The 7,274-nt window shown below is 46.7% G+C and overlaps 1 protein-coding gene and 1 long non-coding RNA gene across 9 annotated transcripts in view; one reads left to right on the forward strand and one right to left on the reverse strand.

Annotated features, from left to right (window-relative positions):
- The window catches only part of Bcas3 (BCAS3 microtubule associated cell migration factor), a 487,192-nt gene that overhangs the window by 464,783 nt on the left and 15,135 nt on the right, over nt 1-7,274 (forward strand). The gene's annotated exons all lie outside the window — the stretch shown is intronic.
- The window catches only part of LOC115065359, a 30,338-nt gene that overhangs the window by 1,687 nt on the left and 21,377 nt on the right, over nt 1-7,274 (reverse strand). The window contains exon 2 of the long non-coding RNA XR_003845142.1: nt 1,818-1,989. This is a non-coding gene — a long non-coding RNA (uncharacterized LOC115065359). The remainder of the gene's footprint in view (nt 1-1,817; nt 1,990-7,274) is intronic.

Consider the following 7,274-nt stretch of genomic DNA (forward strand, 5'->3'; position numbering starts at 1 on the left):
ATGACCCTGCCTGCCACCACCTTCTTCAAAGTCTCATGGACACCTCAGCAGCGTCTGTAGGCAGTTTAGCAGGTAAATTTAGTCACAGGCGCTTCAGCTTCTCAGAGAGTAACCTGATTCATCTGTCAGACAGCTGAGGGACAGGAGTTTGTGATCTTAATAACTAGGATGTGAAATTAAAAAGAATTTAAAGAAAAAAGGCAGAGGAAATTAAAAGGGCAGGTTAAAAAAAAAATAGATTTCCCGCCCCGCCCCCTTATTTGTTCCAGCTAGCTTCCCATTGTCTTCCTCACATGGTCACCAAAAGGGATTCCATTGGTTTTCCTTGGCCATATTAGGTGAATGTTTGGTTGGTTAGTTTGGTTTGGTTTTAACTTGCCTCCATTTTTTAGGTCAGTAAGCAAATCAGATAAAAACTAACTCATTGCCCCCTCTGTGGCTGACATGCACCATCCCCCTTTGCTGACGTGTCTACCTGGTACAACAAAGGCAAGACAGTGCAGTGCCCATAGGTGAGAATTTCCAGTGAGTCCCTGTGCCCATCACGCCTCTGGTCTTCCACCCCAGTGCTGCTTCTCTTGGTGACTCACCAGCACACAGATAGGGCCGCCCTGGGTCTTGCCTCTGTTGGGTAGTCTGGCACTAGATAAGTTGGGCCTCCTGTGCCTTCCCAGGCACCTTTGTGTTGATGTATGTCATGTGACTAAATTTACCCCTTATCAGCTTGTGACTGAGGCCATCTCGGAGCTTGCTCTCCAGACCCCTCACACAGTGGCCCTCCTGTCATGTTAACACTGTCAAGGCTGGGTTGGCCTGTACTGGGTATACAAACTGCCTAACACCCAGCTCTCCAAAGGGGTGCAAAGAGCAACCCTCGCCCACATAGACAGCACCCTGACCTGTAGACATCAGCAGTGTGAAAACTCCTGTTATCGTTGTTTATTAAAAGCTATCAGCATGTCAGACAGGTCACTGAAAAGCCTAAAAGTCAACAGTTGCTGGCTCCAGGATCTCCCCAAAAGCCATAGGACAAATGGGCTCTCAAAAAGGAAAGGAAAGCCAATGCTGGGAGGTGGAGAGCTGTTGATCAAGGAAGCAAAACTTTGGTTAGATAGGACAAGTGCATTGAGCATTGAGGGCTGTTGCACCATGTGTTAGCCACTGAGAGTAATAACATGCCATATTCTTTAAATGGCGAGTCAAATATATTAAATGTTCTCACCACCAAAAACCAAGGTAAGTATGTAAGGTAATGGGTGTTAATTAGTTCTGTTTAGTCATTTCACAATGTCTGTTTGTTACAAAACATCATGCTGTACATAATGGGAATATACTTGTTTTATTCAAATCGTTTTCTAAAGTGCTCTGCAGAAAGCAGACCATTCTTGCCCAGGAGCTGATGAAGTTTGCAAAGTTGGTTGAGGGTGTAGCCTGTACAAGTCCTTGGGTTTGATCCCCAGAGCCAGAGAGGGAAGAGGAGAAAGGCAGAGTCCCAGCCCTGGTCTATCAGCATCAACACTTGTCTTTTTTTCTTCCAGTGCTGGGGATTGAACCCAGAGCCTCACACACACTAGGCAAGCACTTTACCACTAAGCTGTACCTCCAGCCCAGCATCTGCATCTTAACATGCATATATTAATGTTCAAGAAGATCTGTTTAAAATGTGGTGAACATGAAATGCAGATGTCAGTTCAGCCATCTGTGGTGGCTGCTGGCCAGTTGATCCGACTAGCTTCCACATGTGATTTGAAAGTCCATCTGTGATGTAATTGGCCACATTGCTTTCTTGCTGATCGATCACCCAGCACCCATCTTACCTGTCACCTCTGCATCATCCTTTCCGTAATGTGCCAGCTTGAGGGCCATCTAGCCCTGCTCTTGTTCACTTGGGTCTGCACACTGGTTCCCTGCCACTGAGCTGAGCTGTGCAGTTCATATTGTCCCCTCTTCCATTCTCAGTTGGCACCTGTCTGCTGCAGACACCAGTGCCTGGAAAAGAATCGTGTATATAAGAATTATCACAGATACAGCACCTGTCTGCCCACTGTTTCCTGAGGTCTACATCTACCTAGGTGCCAGTTGCTTACTACGGAGGATCTACACCCCCACCTGTATGCCAATTTACTGAGGTCTGCATCCACCAGAATGCTGTTTACTGAGGTCTACATCTTCCTACTGTTTACTAAGGTCTGAGCCCAGCTAGGTGCCAGTTGCTTACTAATGGGCATCTATGCCCACCTAGGTTCCTGAAGCTCTACACATCCCCTCCTTGTTAATGGGGTTTCTGACCTTTCCCTTCTTGCAGACACCCCCAGCAGCTCCCAGATCCTGCCACTGCTATCGTTTAGTCCAATACTCAGTCTCCACCTTAACATTAGCCGCTTTCCTTCTGCAGTGACACTGTTTCAGCCCATCCACCACCACTTAGCCGCCCCACTTTCTTCAGGTCACATTGTCAGAGAATGGTTATCATTTGAGAATTTTGTCAACTTCCTACCACCCAGATCCTAACTATCCCTCTTCCCAAAGAGGAGCATTCTCTGACCTCAGCCCAGCACTGTTACCCTTGGAGTCATCACTGGACATCTGGGGGCCTGGATCTGGGCCTGTGAGCCCCACCCCCTGGCCCCAGGGCTGGCTCCATCTCTCTCCAACTCCTAGCTCTTCTGCTGCCTCTGACTGTCCTTTATCCCCTTTCTGACTTTCCCCTCCCATCTTTCAGAATGCTTCTAAAGGCCCTTGGCTTTTCCTTCAGCACATGGCAATCTCTGCTTCTGTGGTTCCAAGCCAGCCTCTCACCTGATTTCCAGAACAGTCTATCCAGTCACTTGCTGGTAAATCCACAACTGTTCCTTCTCTACTCCATGTATACAAAGCCATCCTGACTAGGCGACTCTCTCTCCAGACCTCTCCCCACTGCCTCTGAGCTAGTCAAGCCGGGACCCTGAACACATGGAAGGCTCTCTGCATATCCTTTTCTCCTATCGGAATGTTGTCTCCCTGAGCCCCTTTCCCTCTCAACTGTCTCCCCCAAAATAACTGAACTAATACCTGCTTAGCAGGCATTCCTTTTAATACTGCCTTTACTTAAAAAAAACATAGCACTCTTTAAATAAACAAAATATGGACTTATCACAATTGTTTTCTGTCTAGGCAAATATATAATTTATTACTCCCTATTAAAGGGGGGGGATTTAAATAACACCTGGATATATGTTAAGTCCACTTTAAACTTAAGCTCTTCTGATCACTAGTTCAAACCCTCGTTCTTTCTTGCCTTCTCCAACACCTGACATCAGAAGCCCAAGCCACTTACACGGGCCACAGTTTGTGTAAGTATTGTAGATCCACAAGCAGCTCTCGAGGCCAAGAAGGGCTGTCTTTGCCTGTGACATTCTAGTTTCCCTTCCAGTCCCTACTAAATTATCAGTCAAGGAGAGGTGCCGTCTTATTCCATCCACCATTGCCTTAACTCCATCCAGAAATGCTGAATCTCCACCTGACACTTTCTGCTATAAATACAGATCACACCCTGACCCAGTTTGCTGAACACTCAGGCTCTCGCAGTACAGTGCCCCAGATGTGCACGCTAGGCACACTGCTTTGATTTCATGATACTTCACTGAATTAAGATTTGCTACTTGAAAACCAAGGCTGTAGTTGACTCTGCTAGATCCTCCAGGTTACCTATCTGTATGTCAGTGACCAGTATCCACGCCTGAAAACCATTTTCAGTGAGCTTTTATTTATTGAGAGGACTGCGCTCACCCCTCCCCCTTCCTAACATGAGAACATCACACAGCTTTTCAGTGGTTACAGGAAGGTTCAGTCAGTTCATTAACAAATGTCTGTGATTCCCCATGCTTTGCAAAAGATGGTTTTAATAAGCTCTGTGTGCCCGTGGAGAGCACAGGCTTCACTGCTGACCTTTACTGTAGGGCTGTGGAAAGTCAAGTCTCAAGGATGGCTGTTGAGGCTGGAGAGACAGCGCAGTGGTTAAGAGGACTGGATACTCCTCCAGAGAACCCACGTTCAGATCCCAGCACTCATACATAGCTCACATAGCTGTGTCTGTGACTCCAGTCCCAGAAGATCTGACACCCTCTTCTTATCTCTGCAACTCACACACACACACACACACACACACACACACACACACACACACACACACACTCACAATGCACAGATAGATACACATGTAGGCAAAACACCCAACATACAAAAACTGGGTTTTTTAATTAGTAAATAAAAATGAATGGGAGCTTTTGTAAAGAGATGGCTAAGTGTCTATACTAATTCTAGTACCTCTGTATGTTGCAGCCCAATGCTGCCATGAAGATTGGCAATCCCAGTAGGCCATGGGCCTCTTGCTTGTCCCCCTGCTGATGACTAGAGATAGTTTCTTATATTTCTAATAGGAGACAACCCTATCACATCACAAGGTACCACACAATTACAAGTACTCAGATAGTGAATTCATTTGCCAAGCCTTCAAGTGACCCGACTTATTGCTTTACCCCATATTCAAAGCAGATAATTGGGTCATTAGTGTTCTTCATAAAATCTAGCTACTCATGTTGGACTTTGTAGACAATCAGAAGATGTGGAATTTACAGAAAAATGTTGGTGTGTATATCTGTACATCCCAGAAGGTACAGGCAAGAGGATCAGAAGTTCAGGGTCATACTTGTAGAGGTAGAGAGCTGCAGAGATGGCTAAGTGGTTAACAGCAATCACTGGTTCTGTATAGGACTCATAACCATCTGTAAATCCAAGTTCCTGGGAACCCAACACCTTTTTCTGGCCACTATGCACCAGGCATGAATGTGATACACATACATACAAGCAGGCAATGTTCATACACATGGATAAAAATAAGTAAAATATTTTCTTTTTAAAAATATTTTCTATTTAAATATTTTAAATTAAATATTTTCTTTTTAATATACCTCAGAAAAAGTTACAACTCAGGAGAATGCTATACCCTGGAGCACTCTCTCCTTGCCAGCCGTGCAGGAGCTAGCAGTATGGTGTCTGGGTCCCTCGTGCTCCTTTTCCAATGCTGTGATTCATTCTCTTCTCTTTTTCTCTCTCTCTCTCCTTTTTCATTCTTAAAAGAAGAAACAGACATTGGGACTCAGAGTTCAGAAGTTCCCATGCCTGATCTCGTGGGTCTGTTATCTCTAGACCGTGGTGTGGCGAGCATCAGGCAGAATGAGAATGCTCACCTTGTGGTAGACAGAGGCAGGGACGACCAGTGCTGGGCCTGCAGAGAAGGCTCAGTGGACAAAGTGTTTGTTCATGCAAATGTGAGGACTAAAGTGTAGATAATTCCAGATGGCATGGTGGCATAACCACAGTTCCAGCACTGGGAGAGCATAGACAGGGAGCCCTGAAGCAGGCTGCTAGGAGACTAGCCATATTGAGAGACACTGCCTCAAAGAATAGATGGACCATGATTTAGGGAAAACTCCTGCCTCCTCCTTCTCCTCAGCCCCTCTGAGTCTCAGTGGTTATCTCCAAAGTACCCAGGGAAAGGTTTCCATCTTCACGCTCTTCGTTAAAAATATTTTAAATGACGTTATTTTTTATTTATGAGTGAGGTACATGTAGAAGTACTGGACAGCTTGAAGAAGCCAGTCTCTCCTTCCACCATGTGGGTCCTGAAAACTGAATGCAGGTTGTTAGACTTGCTGGCAGGGCCTTCACCTACTGAGCCATCTCTCTGGTCTCTTGAGAACGACAGTCTCTCTCCTCCCCTGACACCCAGTGTAGCAGTGCATGTGGCCCAGTCTCCAGTCTTTTCTTACGTTCTCTCTTACTGCTCTTCCTCTCCCTTCTCCGGATGGAAGAGATGATCTATCTAACCCACCATTCTCCAGGCTGGGCCTTGCTCTCTTACCAAAGACTCTGAGCATCTTTGGTCTCAGTGCCCACTATTGCCTGTTTCTCTCAGTAACAGGTTCCTTGGGAAATGCTATTATCATCAAGCTAATTTAGCCAGGTATCTAGGCCTTCTCCTCTGCTTTGTCTGTATGGACCCAGGGTTTTTCCTTCTATAGCATTTACACACACACACACACACACACACACACACACACACACACAAACCCACAAGAAAAGAATGATTTTAGTGTCTTCTCTCAATGGCCTCTTTGGTGGCCCCACACACCCTCTCTGTGGTTGCAGTAGGCAGGCGGTTCTCTAAGCATCTGTCACATTTCTTACCTGAGTAGGCTAGAATAGGTAAGCCACAATTCCTTTCTTGGAATTGATAAAAGCCCCAGGGGAAGTGATAGCACTGAGCCGTGGTTTTTTCCTCTCTGGCTTCTCTCCCTAGCCACAGGGCGTGCATGGTGTTTCTAGAACACTTATATCTTAGTCAGTCTCCTCACTGCTGTGACAGAATACCTGGCAGAAGCAACTCATGGCAAGAAGGATTGATCTGGGCTCATGGTTTAAGGAGGAGGAACATCATCGTGGCGGGACGGTGACAGGAGCCTTAGGCAGCTGGTCATGTTACATCCGTGGAAGCAGAGAGTGGGATGAAGTGCTGGCCCTCTGCTCCTTCCTACTTTTTATTCTTTCCGGAACCCCAGGCCATGGGAAGGATCCCTCCTCAACTAAACCTCCCTAGAAACGCCCTGACAGACATGCCCAGGTGGAATCCAGGTGATTTCAAAACTGTCGATTCATAAACGTAACCATCACGCTGTATTAGTTTTCTGATTGCTATGAGAGATTCGGGAGAACAAATTAAAGGTTCATTTTGGCTCATGATGTCAGAGGGGTCAGTCCACACTTGCTCCCAGAGTGGATCGCAGAGAAGCATCTTTACCTCCTGTCGGGCAGAAAAGCAGAATGAACCACTTCCCAAAGCTAGGACCCACCTCCCAAAACAGTACCACTGGCTGGAGAACCACATGCCCCAAATGAGAGCCTTCTTGGGACATTGCACATGCAAACCATAATGGGTCTAATGAAAACAAACACAAAAACTGTGGACATTGCAGCCACAGATGCCTTGATTGCTAAGAGTGAGAGAAGAAGTAGCTTCCAGAGGCCAGTGTACAGTGGGGGAGCACAACTGTGGGGTTGTGGAGAGCTGCAGCCTCAAGGGTGGCCATGGGTGTTGCCATTAGTGTTCCTGCTCAGTGTCCTAGCTCCTGTCCCCAGCTCAGTGTCCTAGCTCCTGTCTCCAGCTCAGAGTCCTAGCGCCTGTCCCCAGCTCAGTGTCCTAGCGCCTGTCCCCAGCTCAGTGTCCTAGCGCCTGT

This window comes from Mus pahari, chromosome 14 (genome assembly GCF_900095145.1).
Source record: "Mus pahari chromosome 14, PAHARI_EIJ_v1.1, whole genome shotgun sequence".
Lineage (NCBI taxonomy): Eukaryota > Metazoa > Chordata > Mammalia > Rodentia > Muridae > Mus > Mus pahari.